Source organism: Schistocerca gregaria, chromosome 3 (assembly GCF_023897955.1).
Source record: "Schistocerca gregaria isolate iqSchGreg1 chromosome 3, iqSchGreg1.2, whole genome shotgun sequence".
NCBI classification, from domain to species: Eukaryota; Metazoa; Arthropoda; class Insecta; order Orthoptera; family Acrididae; genus Schistocerca; species Schistocerca gregaria.
The window spans coordinates 30576389-30598654 of NC_064922.1; positions in this window are offsets into that span (position 1 = coordinate 30576389).

Genomic DNA, 22266 nt, shown 5'->3' on the forward strand with positions numbered 1-22266 from the left:
GCAATTTCTGTGTTTCATCAACACTCTGATAGTCCACACATTACAGACTGCCCCGAGATGTGCATCGGAAACTACTACTGGTCTTCCAGGGAACGATCAAAGCGTAAACTGTTTGAGACATTACTCCCATGGAGGAAAGTGCGCATGGTGACTGTTGTATTCAATCTTGATGCATTTTCTGTGTTTCATCAACACTCTGATAGTCCACACATTACAGAATGCCCTCATATGTATATCGGAAACTACTACTGGTCTTCTAGGAAAAGATCAAAACGTAGACTGTTTCAGACATTCCTCCCATGGAGGAAAGTGCGCATGATGACAGTTGTATTCAATCCCGAGGCAATTTCTGCGTTTCATCAACATTTTGAAGATCCACAGATAACAGAATGCCTCCAGATGTGCATCGGAAACTACTACTGGTCTTGCAGGGAACGATCAAAGCGTAGACTGTTTGAGACATTACTCCCATGGAGGAAAATGCGCATGGTGACTGTTGTATTCAATCCCGATGCAATTTCTGTGGTTCATCAACACTCTGATAGTCCACAGATTACAGAATGACACCAGATGTGCATCGGAAACTACTACTGGTCTTCCAGGGAACGAACAAATCGTAGACTGTTTGAGACATTACTCCCAATGAGGAAAGTGCGCATGGTTACTGTTGTATTCAATCCCGAGGCAATTTCTGCGTTTAATCAACATTTTGAAGATCCACAGATTACAGAATGCCTCCAGATGTGCATCGGAAACTACTGCTGGTCTTACAGGAGACGATCAAAGCGTAGACTGTTTGAGACATTACTCCCATGGAGGAAAGTGCTCATAATGACTGTTGTATTCAATCCCGAGGCAATTTCTGTGTTTCATCAACACTTTAAAGGTCTACAGATTACAGAATGCCTCCAGATGTGCATCGGAATATACTACTGGTCTTGCAGAGAACGATCAAAGCGTAGACTGTTTGAGACATTACTCCCACGGACGAAAATGCGCATGATGACTGTTGTATTCAATCCCGAGGCAATGTCTGTGTTTCATCAACACTTTGAAGGTCCACATATTACAGAATGCCTCCAGATATGCATCGGAAACTACTAGTGGTCTTGCAGGGAACGATCAAAGCGTAAACTGTTTGAGACATTACTCAAATGGGGGTAAGTGCGCATGGTGAGTGTTGTATTCAATCCCGATGCAATTTCTGTGTTTCATCAACACTGTGATAGTCCACACATTACAGAATGCCCCCAGATGTGCATCGGAAACTACTAGTGGTCTTGCAGGGAACGATTAAAGCGTAAACTGTATGAGATATTACTCCCAATGAGGAAAGTGCGCATGGTGACTGTTGTATTCAATCCCGATGCAATTTCTTTGTTTCATCAAAACTTGAGGGTCCACAGATTACAGAATGCCTCCAGATGTGCATCGGAAACTACTACTGGTCTTGCAGGGAACGATCAAAGCCTAAACTGTTTGAGACATTACTCCAATGGAGGAAAGTGCGCATGGTGACTGTTGTATTCAATCCTGATGCAATATCTGTGTTTCATCAACACTCTGATAGTCCACGCATTACAGAATGTCCCCAGATGTGCATCGGGAACTACTACTGGTCTGCCAGGGAACGATCAAAGCGTAAACTGTTTGAGACAGTACTCCCATGGAGGAAAGTGCGCATGCTGACTCTTGTATTCAATTCCGATGCAATTTCTGTGTTTCATCAACACTCTGATAGTCCACAGATAACAGATTGCCCAAAGATGTGCATCGGAAACTACTATTGGTCTTCCAATGAACGATCAAAGCGTAAACTGTTTGTGACATTACTCCCATGGAGGAAAGTGTGCATGGTGACTGTTGTATTCAATCCCGATGCAATTTCTGTGTTTCATCAACACTCTAATAGTCCACACATTACAGAATGCCCCCATATGTGCATCGGAAACTACTACTGGTCTTCTAGGGAACGATCAAAGCGTAGACTGTTTGAGACATTCCTCCCATGGAGGAAAGTGCGCATGATGAAAGTTGTATTCAATCCCGATGCAATTCCTGTGTTTCATCAACACTCTGATAGACCACAGATTAGGGAATGACACCAGATGTGCATCGGAAACTATTATTTCTCTTCCAGGGAACGATCAAAGCGTAAACTGTTTGATACATTACTCCCATGGATGAAAGTGCACATGGTGACTGTTGTATTCAATCACGATGGAATTTCTGTGGTTCATCAACACTCTGATAGTCCACAGATTACAGAATGACACTAGATGTGCATCGGAAACTACTACTGGTCTTCCAGGGAACGATCAAAGCGTAGACTGTTTGAGACATTACTCCCAATGAGGAAAGTGCGCATGGTGACTGTTGTATTCAATCCCGATGCAATTTCTGTGTTTCATCAACACTCTAATAGTGCACAGATTACAGAATGCCCCCAGATGTGTATCGGAAACTACGCTGGAATTCCAGGTAACGATAAAAGCGTAAACTGTTTGAGACATTACTCCCATGGAGGAAAGTGCGCATGGTGGCTGTTGTATTCACTCCCGATGCAATTTCTGTGTTTCATCAACACTTTGAAGGTCCACAGATTACAGAATGCCTCCAGATGTGCATCGGAAACTACTGCTGGCCTTACAGGAAACGATCAAAGCGTAGACTGTTTGAGACATTACTCCCATGGAGGAAAGTGCTCATAATGACTGTTGTATTCAGTCCCGAGGCAATTTCTGTGTTTCATCAACACTTTAAAGGTCTACAGATTACAGAATGCCTCCAGATGTGCATCGGAAAGTACTACTGGTCTTGCAGAGAACGATCAAAGCTAGACTGTTTGAGACATTACTCTCACGGACAAAAATGCGCATGATGACTGTTGTATTAAATTACGAGGCAATTTCTGTGTTTCATCAACACTTTGAAGGTCCACAGATTACAGAATGCCTCCAGATATGCATCGGAAACTACTAGTGGTCTTGCAGGGAACAATCAAACCGTAAACTGTTTCAGACATTACTCCCATGCAGGAAAGTGCGCATGGTGACTGTTGTATTCAATCCCGATGCAATTTCTGTGTTTCATCAACACTCTGATTGTCCACAAATTACAGAATGACACCAGATGTGCATCGGAAACTACTACTGGCCTTCCAGGGAACGATCAAAGCGTAAACTGTATGAGACATTACTACCATGGAGGAAAGTGCGCATAGTGACTGTTGTATTCAGTCCCGAGGCAATTTCTGTGTTTCATCAACACTTTGAAGGTCCACAGATTACAGAATGCCTCCAGATGTGCATCGGAAACTACTGCTGGCCTTACAGGAAACGATCAAAGCGTAGACTGTTTGAGACATTACTCCCATGGAGGAAAGTGCTCATAATGACTGTTGTATTCAGTCCCGAGGCAATTTCTGTGTTTCATCAACACTTTAAAGGTCTACAGATTACAGAATGCCTCCAGATGTGCATCGGAAAGTACTACTGGTCTTGCAGAGAACGATCAAAGCTAGACTGTTTGAGACATTACTCTCACGGACAAAAATGCGCATGATGACTGTTGTATTAAATTACGAGGCAATTTCTGTGTTTCATCAACACTTTGAAGGTCCACAGATTACAGAATGCCTCCAGATATGCATCGGAAACTACTAGTGGTCTTGCAGGGAACAATCAAACCGTAAACTGTTTCAGACATTACTCCCATGCAGGAAAGTGCGCATGGTGACTGTTGTATTCAATCCCGATGCAATTTCTGTGTTTCATCAAAACTTTGAGGGTCCACAGATTACAGAATGCCTCCAGATGTGCATCGGAAACTACTACTGGTCTTGCAGGGAACGATCAAAGCGTAAACTGTTTGAGACATTACTCCAATGGAGGAAAGTGCGCATGGTGACTGTTGTATTCAATCCTGATGCAATTTCTGTGTTTCATCAACACTCTGATAGTCCACGCATTACAGAATGTCCCCAGATGTGCATCGGGAACTACTACTGTTCTTGCAGGGAACGATCAAAGCGTAGACTGTTTGAGACATTACTCCCATGGAGGAAAGTGCGCATGGTGACTGTTGTATTCAATCCCGATGAAATTTCTGTGTTTCATCAACACTCTGATAGCCCACACATTACAGAATGCCCCAGAAGTGCATCGGAAACTACTACTGGTCTTCCAGGGAACGATCAAAGCGTAAACTGTTTGAGACATTACTCCCATGGAGTAAAGTGCGCATGGTGACTGTTGTATTCAATCCTGATGCAATTTCTGTGTTTCATCAACACTCTGACAGTCCACAGATAACAGATTGCCTAAAGATGTGCATCGGAAACTACTACTGGTCTTCCAGGGAACGGTCAAAGCGTAGACTGTTTGTCACATTACTCCCATGGAGGAAAGTGCGCATGGTGACTGTTGTATTCAATCCCGATGCAATTTCTGTGTTTCATCAACACTTTGAAGGTCCACTGATTACAGAATGCCTCCAGATGTGCATCGGAAACTACTACTGGTCTTCCAGGAAACGATCAAAGCGTAGAATGTTTGAGACATTACTCCCATTTAGGAAAATTGCGCATGGGGACTGTTGTATTCAATCCCGATGCAATTTCTGTGTTTCATCAACACTTTGATGGTCCACTGATTACAGAATGCCTCCAGATGTGCATTGGAAACTACTACTGGTTTTCCAGGGAACGATCAAAGCGTAGAGTGTTTGAGACATTACTCCCATTTAGGAAAATTGCGCATGGGGCATGTTGTATTCAATCACGATGCAATTTCTGTGTTTCAACAACACTCTGATAGTCCACACATTACAGAACGAACCCATATGTTCATCGCAAACCACTACTGGTATTCCAGGGAATGATCAAAGCGTAAACTGTTTGAGACATTACTCCCATGGAGGAAAGTGCACATGCTGAATGTTGTATTCAATCCCGATGCAATTTCTGTGGTTCATCAACACTCTGATATTCCACAGATTACAGAATGACACCAGATGTGAATCGGAAACTAGTACTAGTCTTCCAGGGAACGATCCCAATGAGGAAAGTGCGGATGGTGACTGTTGTATTCAATCCCGATGCAATTTCTGTGTTTCATCAACACTCTGAAAGTCCACACATTACAGAATGTCCCCAGATGTGCATCGGGAACTACTACTGGTCTTCCAGGGAACGATCAAAGCGTAAACTGTTTGAGAGAGTGCTCCCATGGCGAAAAGTGCGCATGGTGACTGTTGTATTCAATCCCGATGCAATTTCTGTGTTTCATCAACACTCTGATAGTCCACAGATAACAGATTGCCTAAAGATGTGCATCGGAAACTACTACTGGTCTTCCAGGGAACGATCAAAAGCGTAGACTGTTTGTGACATTACTCCCATGGAGGAAAATGCGCATGGTGACTGTTGTATTCAATCCCGATGCAATATCTGTGTTTCATCAACACTTTGAAGGTCCACAGATTACAGAATGCCTCCAGATGTGCATCGGAAACTACTTCTGGTCTTCCTGGAAACGATCAAAGCGTAGACAATTTGAGACATTACTCCCATGGAGGAAAGTGCGCATGGCGACTGTTGTATTCAATCCCGATGAAATTTCTGTGTTTCATCAACACTCTGATAGCCCACACATTACAGAATGCCCCCAGGTGTGCATCGGAAACTACAGCTGGTCTTCCAGGGAACGATCAAAGCGTAAACTGTTTGAGACATTACTCCCATGCAGCAAAGTGCGCATGGTGACTGTTGTATTCAATCCTGATGCAATTTCTGTGTTTCATCAACACTCTGATAGTCCACACATTACAGAATGCACCCAGATGTGCATCGGAAACTACTACTGGTCTTCCAGGGAACGATCAAAGCGTAAACTGTTAGAGACATTACTCCCATGGAGGAAAATTCGCATGATGACTGTTGTGTTCAATCCCGAGGCAATTTCTGTGTCTCATCAACACTTTGAAGGTCCACAGATTACAGAATGACTGCAGATGTGCATCGGAAACTACTACTGGTCATGCAGCTAACGACCAAAGCGTAGACTGTTTGAGACATTACTCCCATGCAGGAAAGTGCGCATGGTGACTGTTGTATTCAATCCCGATGCCATTTCTGTGTTTCATCAACACTCTGATAGTCCACAGATTACAGAATGACACCAGATGTGCATCGGAAACTACTACTGGTCTTCCAGGGAACGATCAAAGCGTAAACTGTTTGAGACATTACTCCCATGGAGGAAAGTGCGCATAGTGACTGTTGTATTCAAGCCCGATGCAATTTCTGTGTTTCATCAACACTTTGAAGGTCCACAGATTACAGAATACCTCCAGATGTGCATCGGAAAATACTACTGGTCTTGCAGGGAACGATCAAAACGTAAACTGTTTAAGACATTACTCCCATGGAGGAAAGTGAACATGGTGACTGTTGTATTCAATCCCGATTCAATTACTGTGTTTCATCAACACTCTGATAGTCCACAGATTACAGAATGCCTCCAGATGTGCATCGGAAACTACTACTGGTCTTCCAGGGACCGATCGAAGCGTAGACTGTTGGAGACATTACTCCCATGGAGGAAAGTGCGAATGATGACTGTTGTATCCAATCCTGATGCAATTTCTGTGTTTCATCAACACTCTGATAGTCCACACATTACACAAAGTCCCCAGATGTGCATCGGGAACTACTACTGGTCTACCAGGGAACGATCAAAGTGTAGACTGTTTGAGAAATTAGTCCCATGGAGGAAAGTGCGCATGGTGACTGTTGTATTCAATCCCGATGCAATTTCTGTGTTTCATCAACACTCTGATAGTCCACAGATTACAGAATGCCTCCAGATGTGCATCGGAAATTACTACTGGTCTTCCAGGGAACGATCAATGCGTAGACTGTTTGAGACATTACTCCCAATGAGGAAAGTGCGCATGGTGACTGTTGTATTCCATCCCGATGCAATTTCTGTGTTTCATCAACACTTTAAAGGTCCACAGATTACAGAATGCCTCCAGATGTGCATCGGAAACTACTACTGGTCTTGCAGGGAACGATCAAAGCGTAGACTGTTTGAGACATTACTCCCAAGGAGGAAATTGCGCATGATGACTGTTGTATTCAATCTCGAGGCAATTTCTGTGTTTCATCAACACTTTGAAGGTCCACAGATAAGAGAATGCCTCCAGATGTGCGTTGGAAACTACTACTAGTCTTCCAGTGAACGATCAAAGCGTAGACTGTTTGAGACATTACTCCCATGCTGGAAAGTGCTCATGGTGACTGTTGTTTTCAATCCCGATGCCACCTCTGTGTTTCATCAACACTCTGATAGTCCACAGATTACAGAATGACACCAGATGTGCATCGGAAACTACTACTGGTCTTCCAGGGAACGATCAAAGCGTAGACTGTTTGAGACATTACTCCCATGGAGGAAAGTACGCATAGTGACTGTTGTATTCAGTCCCGATGCAATTTCTGTGTTTCATCAACACTTTGAACGTCCACAGATTACAGAATGCCTCCAGATGTGCACCCGAAACTACTACTGGTCTTGCAGGGAACGATCAAAGCGTAAACTGTTTGAGACATTACTCCAATGGAGGAAAGTGCGCATATGTGACTGTTGTATTCAATCCCGATGCAATTTCTGTCTTTCATCAACACTCTGATAGTCCACACATTACAGAATGCCCACAGATGTGCATCGGAAACTACTACTGGTCTTCCAGAGTACGATAAAAGCGTAAACTGTACGAGACATTACTCCCATGGAGGAAAGTGTGCATGGTGACTGTTGTATTCAATCCTGATGCAATTTCTGTGTTTCATCAACACTCTGATAGTCCACACATTACAGAATGCACCCAGATGTGCATCGGAAACTACTACTGGTCTTCCAGGGAACGATCAAAGCGTAAACTGTTAGAGACATTACTCCCATGGAGGAAAATTCGCATGATGACTGTTGTATTCAATCCCGATGCAATTTCTGTGTTTCATCAACACTTTGAAGGTCCACAGATTACAGAATGCCTCCAGATGTGCATCGGAATCTACTACTGATCTTCCAGGGAACGATCAAAGCATAAACTGTTTAAGACATTACTCCCATGGAGGAAATTGCGCATGGTGACTGTTGTATTCAATCCCGATGCAATTTATGTGTTTGAACAACACTCTGATAGCCCACAGATTACAGAATGACACCAGATGTGCATCGGAAACTACTACTAGTCTTCCAGTGAACGATCAAAGCGTAGACTGTTTGAGACATTACTCCCATGCAGGAAAGTGCGCATGGTGACTGTTGTATTCAATCCCGATGCAATTTCTGTGTTTCATCAACACTCTGATAGTCCACAGATTACAGAATGCCTCGAGATGTGCACCGGAAACTACTACTGGTCTTGCAGGGAACGATCAAAGCGTATACTGTTTGAGACATTACTCCAATGGAGGAAAGTGCGCATGGTGACTGTTGTATTCAATCCCGATGCAATTTCTGTGTTTCATCAACACTGTGATAGTCCACACAATACAGAATGCCCCCAGATGTGCATCGGAAACTACTAGTGGTCTTGCAGGGAACGATGAAAGCGTAGACTGTTTGAGACATTACTCCCATGGAGGAAAGTGTGCATGGTGACTGTTGTATTCAATCCCGAAGCAATTTCTGTGTTTCATCAACACTCTGATAGTCCACAGATAACAGGTTGCCTAAAGATGTGCATCGGAAACTACTACTGGTCTTCCAGGGAACGATCAAAGCGTAGACTGTTTGTGACATTACTCCCATGGAGGAAAATGCGCATGGTGACTGTTGTATTCAATTCCGATGCAATTTCTGTGTTTCATCAACACTTTGAAAGTCCACAGATTACAGAATGCCTCCATATGTGCATCGGAAACTACTACTGGTCATGCAGCTAACGACCAAAGCGTAGACTGTTTGAGACATTACTCCCATGCAGGAAAGTGCGCATGGTGACTGTTGTATTCAATGCCGATGCCATTTCTGTGTTTCATCAACACTCTGATAGTCCACAGATTACAGAATGACACCAGATGTGCATCGGAAACTACTACTGGTCTTCCAGGGAACGATCAAAGCGTAAACTGTTTGAGACATTACTCCCATGGAGGAAAGTGCGCATAGTGACTGTTGTATTCAAGCCCGATGCAATTTCTGTGTTTCATCAACACTTTGAAGGTAGACAGATTACAGAATGCCTCCAGATGTGCATCGGAAAATACTACTGGTCTTGCAGGGAACGATCAAAACGTAAACTGTTTGAGACATTACTCCCATGGAGGAAAGTGCGCATGGTGACTGTTGTATTCAATCCCGATGCAATTTCTGTGTTTCATCAACACTCTGATAGTCCACAGATTACAGAATGACTGCAGATGTGCATCGGAAACTACTACTGGTCTTCCAGAGAACGATAAAAGTCTAAACTGTTGGAGACATTACTCCCATGGAGGAAAGTGCGAATGGTGACTGTTGTATTCAATCCTGATGCAATTTCTGTGTTTCATCAACACTCTGATAGTCCACACATTACACAATGTCCCCAGATGTGCATCGGGAACTACTACTGGTCTACCAGGGAACGATCAAAGCGTAGACTGTTTGAGAAATTAGTCCCATGGAGGAAAGTGCGCATGGTGACTGTTGTATTCAATCCCGATGCAATTTCTGTGTTTCAACAACACTCTGATAGTCCACAGATTACAGAATGCCTCCAGATGTGCATCGGAAATTACTACTGGTCTTCCAGGGAACGATCAAAGCGTAGACTGTTTGAGACATTACTCCCAATGAGGAAAGTGCGCATGGTGACTGTTGTATTCCATCCCGATGCAATTTCTGTGTTTCATCAACACTTTAAAGGTCCACAGATTACAGAATGCCTCCAGATGTGCATCGGAAACTACTACTGGTCTTGCATAGAACGATCAAAGCGTAGACTGTTTGAGACATTACTCCCGAGGAGGAATTTGCACATGATGACTGTTGTATTCAATCTCGAGGCAATTTCTGTGTTTCATCAACACTTTGAAGGTCCACAGATTACGGAATGCCCCCAGATATCCATCGGAAACTACTAGTGGTCTTGCAGGGAACGATCAAAGAGTAGACTGTTTGAGACATTACTCCCATGGAGGAAAGTGCGCATGGTGACTGTTGTATTCAATCCCGATGCATTTTCTGTGTTTCATCAACACTTTGAAGGTCCACAGATAACAGAATGCCTCCAGATGTGCATCGGAAACTACTACTGGTCTTCCAGGAAACGATCAAAGCGTAGACAATTTGAGACATTACTCCCATGGTGGAAAGTGCGCATGGTGACTGTTGTATTCAATCCCGATGAAATTTCTGTGTTTCATCAACACTCTGATAGCCCACACATTACAGAATGCCCCCAGATGTGCATCGGAAACTACTACTGGTCTTCCAGGGAACGATCAAAGCGTAAACTGTTTGAGACATTACTCCCATGGAGGAAAGTGCGCATGGTGACTGTTGTATTCAATCCAGATGCAATTTCTGTGTTTCATCAACACTCTGATAGTCCACACATGACAGGATGTCCCCAGATGTGCATCGGGAACTACTACTGGTCTTCCAGGGAACGATCAAAGCGTAAACTGTTTGAGACATTACTCCCATGGAGGAAAGTGTGCATGGTGACTGTTGTATTCAATCCTGATGCAATTTCTGTGTTTCATCAACACTCTGATAGTCCACACATTACAGAATGCACCCAGATGTGCATCGGAAACTACTACTGGTCTTCCAGGGAACGATCAAAGCGTAAACTGTTCGAGACATTACTCCCATGGAGGAAAATTCGCATGATGACTGTTGTGTTCAATCCCGAGGCAATTTCTGTGTCTCATCAACACTTTGAAGGTCCACAGATTACAGAATGCCTCCAGATGTGCATCGGAAACTACTACTGGTCTTGCAGGGAACGATCAAAGCGTAGACTGTTTGAGACATTACTCCCATGCTGGAAAGTGCGCATGGTGACTGTTGTTTTCAATCCCGATGCCACCTCTGTGTTTCATCAACACTCTGATATTCCACAGATTACAGAATGACACCAGATGTGCATCGGAAACTACTACTGGTCTTCCAGGGAACGATCAAAGCGTAAACTGTTTGACACATTACTCCCATGGAGGAAAGTGTGCATGGTGACTGTTGTATTCAATCCTGATGCAATTTCTGTGTTTCATCAACACTCTGATAGTCCACACATTACAGAATGCACCCAGATGTGCATCGGAAACTACTACTGGTCTTCCAGGGAACGATCAAAGCGTAAACTGTTAGAGACATTACTCCCATGGAGGAAAATTCGCATGATGACTGTTGTGTTCAATCCCGGGGCAATTTCTGTGTCTCATCAACACTTTGAAGGTCCACAGATTACAGAATGCCTCCAGATGTGCATCGGAAACTACTACTGGTCTTGCAGGGAACGATCAAAACGTAATCTGTTTGAGACATTACTCCAATGGAGGAAAGTGCGAGTGGTGACTGTTGTATTCAATCCCGATGCAATTTCTGTGCTTCATCAACACTCTGATAGTCCACACATTACAGAATGCCCACAGATGTGCATCGGAAACTACTACTGGTCTTCCAGAGAACGATATAAGCGTAAACTGTTTGAGACATTACTCCCATGGAGGAAAGTGCGAATGGTGACTGTTGTATTCAATGCTGATGCAATTTCTGTGTTTCATCAACACTCTTATAGTCCACACATTACAGAATGTCCCCAGATGTGCATCGGGAAATACTACTGGTCTACCACGGAACGATCAAAGCGTAAACTGTTTGAGACAATACTCCCATGGGGGAAGGTGGGCATGGTGACTGTTGTATTCAATCCCGAAGCAATTTCTGTGTTTCATCAACACTCTGATAGTCCACAGATAACAGATAACCTAAAGATGTGCATCGGAAACTACTACTGGTCTTCCAGGGAACGATCAAAGCGTAGACTCTTTGAGACATTACTCCCATGGAGGAAAGTGCGCATGGTGACTGTTGTATTCAATCCCGATGCAATTTCTGTGTTTCATCAACAATTTGAAGGTCCACTGATTACAGAATGCCTCCAGATGTGCATCGGAAACTACTACTGGTCTTCCAGGGAACGATCAAAGCGTAGACTGTTTGAGACATTAGTCTCATGGAGGAAAGTGCGCATGGTGACTGTTGTATTCAATCCCGATGCAATTTCTGTGTTTCATAAACACTCTGATAGTCCACAGATTACAGAATGCCTCCAGATGTGCATCGGAAATTACTACTGGTCTTCCAGGGAACGATCAATGCGTAGACTGTTTGAGACATTACTCCCAATGAGGAAAGTGCGCATGGTGACAGTTGTATTCCATCCCGATGCAATTTCTGCGTTTCATCAACACTTTGAAGGTCCACAGATTACAGAATGCCTCCGGATGTGCATCGGAAACTACTACTGGTCTTAGAGGAAACGATGAAAGCGTAGACAATTTGAGACATTACTCCCATGGAGGAAAGTGCGCATGGTGACTGTTGTATTCAATCCCGATGAAATTTCTGTGTTTCATTAACACTCTGATATCCCACACATTACAGAATGCCCCCAGATGTGCATCGGAAACGACTACTGGTCTTCCAGGGAACGATCAAAGCGTAAACTGTTTGAGACATTACTCCCATGGAGGAAAGTGCGCATGGTGACTGTTGTATTCAATCCTGATGCAATTTCTGTGTTTCATCAACTCTCTGATAGTCCACACATTACAGAATGCTCCCAGATGTGCATCGGAATCTACTACTGATCTTCCAGGGAACGATCAAAGCGTAAACTGTTTGAGACATTACTCCCCTGGAGGAAATGGCGCATGGTGACTGTTGATTTCAATCCCGATGCAATTTCTGTGTTTCATCAACACTCTGATAGTCCACAGATAACAGATTGCCTAAAGATGTGCATCGGAAACTACTACTGGTCTTCCAGAGAACGATCAAAGCGTAGACTGTTTGAGACATTACTCCCATGCAGGAAACTACGCATGGTGACTGTTGTATTCAATCCCGATGCAATTTCTCTGTTTCATCAACACTCTGATAGTCCACAGATTACAGAATGCCTCTAGATGTGCATCGGAAATTACTACTGGTCTTCCAGGTATCGATCAAAGCGTTGACTGTTTGAGACATTATTCCCATTTAGGAAAATTGCGCATGGGGACTGTTGCATTCAATCACGATGCAATTTCTGTGTTTCAACAACACACTGATAGTCCACACATTACAGAATGAACCCAGATGTTCATCGGAAACAACTACTGGTATTCCAGGGAATGATCATAGCGTAAACTGTTTGAGACACTACTCCCATGGAGGAAAGTGCACATGGTAAATGTTGTATTCAATCCCGATGCAATTTCTGTGGTTCATCAACACTCTGATAGTCCACACATTACAGAATGACACCAGATGTGCATCGGAATCTATTACTGGTCTTCCAGGGAACGATCAAACGTAAACTGTTTGAGACATTACTCCCATGGAGGAAAGTGCGCATGGTGACTGTTGTATTCTATCCCGATGCAATTTCTGTTTTTGAACAACACTCTGATAGTCTACACATTACAGAATGAACCCAGATGTTCATCGAAACAACTACTGGTATTCCAGGGAATGATCATAGCGTAAACTGTTTGAGACATTACTCCCATGGAGGAAAGTGCACATGGTAAATGTTGTATTCAATCCCGATGCAATTTCTGTGGTTCATCAACACTCTGATAGTCCACAGATTACAGAATGCCTCCAGATGTGCATCGGAAATTACTACTGGTCTTCCAGGGAACGATCAATGCGTTGACTGTTTCAGACATTACTCCCATTTTGAAAAATTGCCCATGGGGACTGTTGTATTCAATCACGATGCAATTTCTGTGTTTCAACAACACACTGATAGTCCACACATTACAGAATGAACCCAGATGTTCATCGGAAACAACTACTGGTATTCCAGGGAATGATCAAAGCGTAAACTGTTTGAGACATTACTCCCATGGAGGAAAGTGCACATGGTAAATGTTGTATTCAATCCCGATGCAATTTCTGTGGTTCATCAACACTCTGATAGTCCACACATTACAGAATGACACCAGATGTGCATCGGAAACTACTACTGGTCTTCCAGGGAACGATCAAAGCGTAGACTGGTTGAGACATTACTCCCAAAGAGGAAAGTGCGCATGGTGACTGTTGTATTCAATCCCGACGCAATTTCTGTGTTTCATCAACACTTTGAGGGTCCACAGATTACAGAATGCCTCCAGATGTGCATCGGAAACTACTACTGGTCTTCCAGGAAACGATCAAAGCGTAGACAATTTGAGACATTACTCCCATGGAGGAAAGTGCGCATGGTGACTGTTGTATTCAATCCCGATTAAATTTCTGTGTTTCATCAACACTCTGATAGCGCACACCTTACAGAATGCCCACAGATGTGCATCGGAAACTACTACTGGTCTTCCAAGGGACGATCAAAGCGTAAACAGTTTGTGACATTACTCCCATGGAGGAAAGTGCGCATGGTGACTGTTGTATTCAATCCTGATGCAATATCTGTGTTTCATCAACACTCTGATAGTCCACACATTACAGAATGCACCCAGATGTGCATCGGAATCTACTACTGGTCTTCCAGGGGACGATCAAAGCGTAATCTGTTTGAGACATTACTCCCATGGAGGAAAGTGCGCATGGTGACTGTTGTATTCAATCCCGATGCAATTTCTGTTTTTGAACCACACTCAGATAGTCCACACATTACAGAATGAACCCAGATGTTCATCGGAAACAACTACTGGTATTCCAGGGAACAATCAAAGCGTAAACGTTTTGAGACATTACTCCCATGGAGGAAAGCGCGCATGGTGACTGTTGTATTCAATCCTGATGCAATTTCTGTGTTTCATCAACACTCTGATAGTCCACACATTACAGAATGTCCCCAGATGTGCGTCGGGAACTACTACTGGTCTTCCAGGGAACGATCAAAGCGTAAACTGTTTGAGACAGTATTCCCATGGAGGAAAGTGGGCATGGTGACTGTTTTATTCAATCCCGATGCAATTTCTCTATTTCATCAACACTCTGATAGTCCACAGATTACAGAATGCCTCCAGATGTGCATCGGAAATTACTACTGGTCTTCCAGGGAACGATCAAAGCGATGACTGTTTCAGACATTACTCCAATTTTGGAAAATTGCGCATGGGGACTGTTGTATTCAATCACGATGCAATTTCTGTGTTTCAACAACACTCTGATAGTCCACACATTACAGAATGAACCCAGATGTTCATCGCAAACAACTACTGGTATTCCAGGGAACGATCAAAGCGTAAACGTTTTGAGACATTACTCCCATGGAGGAAAGTGCACATGGTGAATGTTGTATTCAATCCTGATGCAATTTCTGTCGTTCATCAACTCTCTGATAGTCCACATATTACAGAATGACACCAGATGTGCATCGGAAACTACTACTGGTCTTCCAGGGAACGATCAAAGCGTAGACTGTTTGAGACATTACTCCCATGGAGGAAATTGCGCATGATGACTGTTGTATTCAATCGCGAGGCAATTTCTGTGTTTCATCAACACTTTGAAGGTCCACAGATTACGGAATGCCTCCAGATATGCATCGGAAACTACTAGTGGTCTGGCAGGGAACGATCAAATCGTAGACTGTTTGAGACATTACTCCAATGGAGGAAAGTGCGCATGGTGACTGTTATATTCAATCCCGATGCAATTTCTGTGTTTCATCAACACTCTGATAGTCCACAGATAACAGATTGCCTAAAGATGTGCATTGGAAACTACTACTGGTCTTCCAGGGAACGATCAAAGCGTAGACTGTTTGAGACATTTGTCCCATGCAGGAAAGTGCGCATGGTGACTGTTGTATACAATCCCGATGCAATTTCTGTGTTTCATCAACACTCTGATAGTCCACAGATTACAGAATGTCTCCAGATGTGCATCGGAAACTACTACTGGTTTTTTAGGGAACGATCAAAGCGTAGACTGTTTGAACCATTACTCCCATTTAGGAAAATTGAGCATGGTCACTGTTGTATTCAATCCCGATGCAATTTCTGTGTTTCTACAACACTCTTATAGTCCACACATTACAGAATGAACCCAGATGTCATCGGAATAACTAATGGTATTCCAGGGAACGACCAAAGCGTAAACTGTTTGAGACATTACTAGCATGGAGGAAAGTGCGCATGGTGACTGTTGTATTCAATCCCGATGCAATTTCTGTGTTTCATCAACACTCTGATAGTCCACACATTGCAGAATGCCCACAGATGTGCATCGGAAACTACTACTGGTCTTCCAGGGAACGATCAAAGCGTAGACTGTTTGCGACATTACTCCCAAGGAGGAAATTGGGCATGAAGACTGTTGTATTCAATCTCGAGGCAATTTCTGTGTTTCATCAACACTTTGAAGGTACACAGATTACGGAATGCCTCCAGACATCCATCGGAAACTACTAGTTGTCTTGCAGGGAACGATCAAAGCGTAGACTGTTTGAGACATTACTCCCAAGGAGGAAATTGCGCATGATGCCTGTTGTATTCAATCTCGAGGCAATTTCTGAGTTTCATCAACACTTTGAAGGTCCACAGATTACGGAATGCCTCCAGATATCCATCGGAAACTACTAATGGTCTTGCAGGGAACCATCAAAGCGTAGACTGTTTGAGACATTACTCCCATGGAGGAAAGTGCGCATGGTGACTGTTGTATTCAATCCCGATGCAATTTCTGTGTTTCATCAACACTCTGATAGTCCACAGATAACAGATTGCCTAAAGATGTGCATCGGAAACTTCTACTGGTCTTCTAGGGAACGATCAAAGCGTAGACTGTTTGTGACATTACTCCCATGGGGGAAAGTGCGCATGGTGACTGTTGTATTCAATCCCCATGCGATTTCTGTGTTTCATCAACACTTTGATGGTCCACAGATTACAGAATGCCTCCAGATGTGCATCGGAAACTACTACTGGTCTTCCAGGAAACGATCAAATCGTAGACAATTTGAGACATTACTCCCATGGAGGAAAGTGCGCATGGTGACTGTTGTATTCAATCCCGATGAAATTTCTGTGTTTCATCAACACTCTGATAGCCCACACATTACAGAATGCCCCCAGATGTGCATCGGAAACTACTACTGGTCTTCCAGGGAACGATCAAAGCGTAAACTGTTTGAGACATTACTCCCATGGAGGAAAGTGCGCATAGTGGCTGTTGTATTCAATCCTGATGCAACTTCTGTGTTTCATCAACACTCTGATAGTCCACACATAACAGAATGCACCCAGATGTGCATCGGAATCTACTACTGATCTTCCAGGGAACGATCAAAGCGTAAACTGTTTGAGACATTACTCTCATGGAGGAAATTGCGCATGGTGACTGTTGTATTCAATCCCGATGCAATTTCTGTGTTTGAACAACACTCTGATAGCCCACAGATTACAGAATGACACCAGATGTGCATCGGAAACTACTACTAGTCTTCCAGTGAACGATCAAAGCGTAGACTGTTTGAGACATTACTCCCATGCAGGAAAGTGCGCATGGTGACTGTTGTATTCAATCCCGATGCCACTTCTGTGTTTCATCAACACTCTGATAGTCCACGGATTACAGAATGCCTCGAGATGTGCACCGGAAACTACTACTGGTCTTGCAGGGAACGATCAAAGCGTAAACTGTTTGAGACATTACTCCCATGGAGGAAAGTGCGCATGGTGACTGTTGTATTCAATACTGATGCAATTTCTGTGTTTCTACAACTCTCTGATAGTCCACACATGACAGAATGTTCCCAGATGTGCATCGGAAACCACTACTGGTCTTCCAGGGAACGATCAAAGCGCAAACTGTTTGAGACAGTACTCCCATGGCGGAAGGTGCGCATGGTGACTGTTGTATTCAATCCCGATGCAATTTCTGTGTTTCATCAACACTCTGATAGCCCACAGATAACAGATTGCCTAAAGATGTGCATCGGAAACTACTCTGGTCTTCCAGGGAACGATCAAAGCTTAGACTGTTTAGACATTACTCCCATGCAGGAAACTGCGCATGGTGACTGTTGTATTCAATCCCGATGCAATTTCTGTGTTTCATCAACTCTCTGACAGTCCACAGATTACAGAATGCCTCCAGATGTGCATCGGAAATTACTACTGGTCTTCCAGGGAACGATCAAAGCGTTGACTGTTTGAGACATTATTCCCATTTAGGAAAATTGCGCATGGGGACTGTTGTATTCACTCACGATGCAATTTCTGTGTTTCAACAACACACTGATAGTCCACACATTACAGAATGAACCCAGATGTTCATCGGAAACAACTACTGGTATTCCAGGGAATGATCAAAGCGTAAACTGTTTGAGACATTACTCCCATGGAGGAAAGTGCACATGGTGAATGTTGTATTCAATCCCGATGCAATTTCTGTGGTTCATCAACACTCTGATAGTCCACACATTACAGAATGACGCCAGATGTGCATCGGAAACTACTACTGGTCTTCCAGGGAACGATCAAAGCGTAGACTGTTTGAGACATTACTCCCCGAGAGGACAGTGCGCATGGTGACTGTTGTATTCAATCCCGACGCAATTTCTGTGTTTCATCAACACTTTGAAGGTCCACAGATTACAGAAAGCCTCCAGATGTGCATCGGAAACTACTACTGGTCTTCCAGGAAACGATCAAAGCGTAGACAATTTGAGACATTACTCCCATGGAGGAAAGTGCGCATGGTGACTGTTGTATTCAATCCCAATGAAATTTCTGTGTTTCATCAACACTCTGATAGCCCACACATTACAGAATGCCCCCAGATGTGCATCGGAAACTACTACTGGTCTTCCAGGGGACGTTAAAAGCGTAAACTGTTTGAGACATTACTCCCATGGTGGAAAGTGCGCATGGTGACTGTTGTATTCAATCCCGATGCAATTTCTGTGTTTGAACAACACTCTGATAGTCCACACATTACAGAATGTCCCCAGATGTGCATCGGAAACAACTACTGGTATTCCAGGAAACAATCAAAGCGTAAACTGTTTGAGACATTACTCCCATGGCGGAAAGTGCGCATGGTGACTATTGTATTCAATCCCGATGCAATTTCTGTGTTTCATCAACACTTTGAAGTTCCACAGATTACAGAATGCCTCCAGATGTGCATCGGAAACTACTACTGGTCTTACAGGAAACGATCAAACCGTAGACAGTTTGAGACATTACTCCCATTGAGGCAAGTGCGCATAATGTCTGTTGTATTCAATCCCGAGGCGTTTTCTTTGTTTCATCAACACTTTAAAGGTCCACAGATTACAGAATGCCGCCAGATGTGCATCGGAAACTACTACTGGTCTTGCAGGAAACGATCAAAACGTAGACTGTTTGAGACATTACTCCCATGGAGGCAAGTGCGCATAATGTCTGTTGTATTCAATCCCGAGGCGATTTCTGTGTTTCATCAACACTTTAATGGTCCACAGATTACAGCATGCCGCCAGATGTGCATCGGAAACTACTACTGGTCTTGCAGGGAACGATCAAATCGTAGACTGTTTGAGACATTACTCCCACGGAGGAAAATGCGCATGATGACTGTTGTAATCAATCCAGATGCAATTTCTGTGTTTCATCAACACTTTGAAGGTACACAGATTACAGAATGCCTTAAGATGTGCATCGGAAACTACTACTGGTCATGCAGGGAACGATCAAAGCGTAGACTGTTTGAGACATTATTCCCATGGAGGAGAGTGCGCATGGTGACTGTTGTATTCAATCCCGATGCAATATCTGTGTTTCATCAACACTCTGATAGTCCACACATTACAGAATGCCCCCAGATGTGCATGGGAGACTACTACTGGTCTTCCAGTTAACGATCAAAGCGTAAACTGTTTGAGACATTACTCCCATGGAGGAAAGTGCGCATGGTGACTGTTGTATTTACTCCCGATGCAATTTCTGTGTTTCATCAACACTTTGAAGTTCCACAGATTACAGAATGCCTGCAGATGTGCATCGGAAACCACTACTGGTCTTACAGGAAACGATCAAGGCGTAGACTGTTTGAGACATTACTCCCATGGAGGCAAGTGCGCATAATGTCTGTTGTATTCAATCCCGAGGCGATTTCTGTGTTTCATCAACACGTTAAAGGTCCACAGATTACAGAATGCCGCCAGATATGCATCGGAAACTACTACTGGTCTTGCAGGGAACGATCAAAGCGTAGACTGTTTGAGACATTACTCCCACGGAGGAAAATGCGCATAATGACTGTTGTATTCAATCCCGAGGCGATTTCTGTGTTTCATCAACACTTTGAAGGTACACAGATTACAGAATGCCTCCAGATGTGCATCGGAAACCACTACTGGTCTTCCAGTTAACGATCAAAGCGTAAACTGTTTGAGACATTACTCCCATGGAGGAAAGTGCGCATGGTGACTGTTGTATTCAATCCCGATGCAATTTCTGTGTTTGAACAACACTCTGATAATTTACAGATTACCGAATGCCTCCAGATGTGCATCCGTAACTACTACTGGTCTTCCAGGGAGCGATCAAAGCGTAGACTGTTTGAGACATTACTAACATGGAGGAAAATGCACATGATGACTGTTGTATTCAATCCCGAGGCAATTTCTGTGTTTCATCAACACTTTGAAGGTCCACAAATTACAGAATACCTCCAGATGTGCATCGGAAACTACTACTGGTCTTGCAGGGAGCGTTCATAGCGTAAACTGTTTGAGACATTACTCCCATGGAGGAAAGTGCGCATGGTGACTGTTGTATTCAATGAGATACAATTTCTGTGTTTGAACAACACTCTGATAGTTTACAGATTACCGAATGCCTCCATATGTGCATCGGAAACTACTACTGGTCTTCCAGGGAACGATCAAAGCGTAGACTGTTTGAGACATTTTTAACTTGGAGGAAAATGCGCATGATGACTGTTGTATTCAATCCCGATGCAATTTCTGTGTTTCATCAACACTTTTAAGGTCCACAGATTAAAGGATGCCTCCAGATGTGCATCGGGAACTGCTACTGGTCTTCCAGGCAACGATCAAAGTGTAGACTGTTTAAGACATTACTCCCATGGAAGAAAGTGGGCATGGTGACTGTTGTATTCACTCCTGATGCAATTTCTGTGTTTCATCAACACTTTGAAGTTCCACAGATTACAGAATGCCTCCAGATGTGCATCGGAAACTACTACTGGTCTTATAGGAAACGATCAAAGCGTAGACTGTTTGAGGCATTACTCCCATGGAGGCAAGTGCGCATAATGTCTGTTGTATTCAATCCCGAGGCGATTTCTGTGTGTCATCAACACGTTAAAGGTCCACAGATTACAGAATGCCGCCAGATGTGCATCGGAAACTACTACTGGTCTTACAGGAAACGATCAAAGCGTAGACTCTTTGAGACATTACTCCCACGGAGGAAAATGCGCATGATGACTGTTGTATTCAATCCCGAGGCGATTTCTGTGTTTCATCAACACTTTGAAGGTACACAGATTACAGAATGCCTAAAGATGTGCATCGGCAACTACTACTGGTCTTGCAGGGAACGATGAAAGCGTAGACTGTTTGAGACATTATTCCCATGGAGGAGAGTGCGCATGGTGACTGTTGTATTCAATCCCGATGCAATTTCTGTGTTTCATCGACACTCTGATAGTCCACACATTCCAGAATGCTCCCACATGTGCATGGGAAACTACTACTGGTCTTCCAGTTAACGATCAAAGCGTAAACTGTTTGAGACATTACTCCCATGGAGGAAAGTGCGCATGGTGACTGTTGTATTTACTCCCGATGCAATTTCTGTGTTTCATCAACACTTTGAAGTTCCACAGATTACAGAATGCCTGCAGATGTGCATCGGAAACCACTACTGGTCTTACAGGAAACGATCAAGGCGTAGACTGTTTGAGACATTACTCCCATGGAGGCAAGTGCGCATAATGTCTGTTGTATTCAATCCCGAGGCGATTTCTGTGTTTCATCAACACGTTAAAGGTCCACAGATTACAGAATGCCGCCAGATGTGCATCG